Consider the following 1,531-nt stretch of genomic DNA (forward strand, 5'->3'; position numbering starts at 1 on the left):
CCTGGGATGCTGGGGTGTGGGGGGGCAGAGTTGGGAAGGGATCGGGGGGCTCAGGGGGCAGGCAGGGGGTGAGGCCAGGCTGGGAAGAGATCAGGGGGCTGGGGGAGCAGGCAGGGCCAGTGGGGGTCCTCCCCGTGGTCCCCTGCCCCCTCCTCCAGCCGCCTGGCCCCTTACTTACTGGCAGTGGAGCCTGGATCCAGGTCCCTGGTGCTAGCACACGGCCTGCCCTGCACAAGCAGGCAGCCCGCTTCAGCACCAGGGCGAGAGCTAAAGGCCAGGCTGGGAAGAGATCAGGGGGCTGGGGGAGCAGGCAGGGCCAGTGGGGGTCCTCCCCGTGGTCCCCTGCCCCCTCCTCCAGCCGCCTGGCCCCTTACTTACTGGCAGTGGAGCCTGGATCCAGGTCCCTGGTGCTAGCACACGGCCTGCCCTGCACAAGCAGGCAGCCCGCTTCAGCACCAGGGCGAGAGCTAACCACAGAGACGCTCTGGCAGCCAGAGCATCTCTATGGAGGACCCAGCCTCCAGTTGCCTCAGGACACGGTCCCAGACTGTCCCTGCCCCGCTTTTTTTCCTCTGCGGGGTTTTTTGCCCCCTGGATATCCAGGGGTCTAGTTTTGCCCCCGAACAGTTTGAGATGCTGCAAGAGGCACGTGCGGGCTCATCTGGACGCGCCCCTAGAGTTTTCCCAGGGTGAAACCCCCTGGAAAATTGCTGGGTAAAATAAAAGAGTGTTCTCCATCTTCTCTGTATGTCCCCTGCCTGGACTTTCCCTGGGGCCACTTTACCCCTGTCATGATCAGGCAGACAACTAGACAAATGTGAGGAGAAGCAGGGGGGCAACATATAATTTTAATAGGGGGCTGGAAATTTTTAGAGGCCAGGTACACATTTTCTGGCATGTTAGAAAACTTCTGGGGTATTTATGGGAAACACATATAATGCTCAAAAGGTAATGCTCAAAAGGGTGTTCATTTACAATTCTGACTAGAATAAGTCACCAGGGACAAATTCGGTTACACGCGCCACAAACCAAAGCCACAGAACCTCATTGGTGGTGCATGTTTCCCATCAGCCCCCACACACAAACATCCAGATAGCCAGCATCAGCACTTAAAACATAAACAAACAGAAAACCCTGGCAAGTTCTCTCCTTGACAGTGGGAAACTTGGATTCCCTTGCTCATTCTCCGGCCCCTTTCCTGTTATGAAGTCAGGCCACTGACAGCAAGTCTTAGGATCTTAAAGAATGAGATTTGAGGCCCAATACAAAGTATTAACATCAATATATTAGATTAAAATTTGTAGCAAGCTAGAATTAATATTACCAAAACAACCACCACAAAAGCCAAAAACCTCTCCTTGAGCAGAAAAACTGCTTAGCAGAAGACCAGTGTAAGGACTGCTGTCTGCTTACTTGTATTAACACAGAAACACACACACAACTTATTTTAGATGACCTCAAACTATCAAGTTGTGTATTAGGAAGCTAAAATAATTATATGCTGTTGTTACTGTCACTTTCCTCCTTTTTC

Source organism: Alligator sinensis, unplaced genomic scaffold, assembly GCF_000455745.1.
Source record: "Alligator sinensis unplaced genomic scaffold, ASM45574v1 scaffold1147_1, whole genome shotgun sequence".
In the NCBI taxonomy this organism is placed as follows: domain Eukaryota; kingdom Metazoa; phylum Chordata; order Crocodylia; family Alligatoridae; genus Alligator; species Alligator sinensis.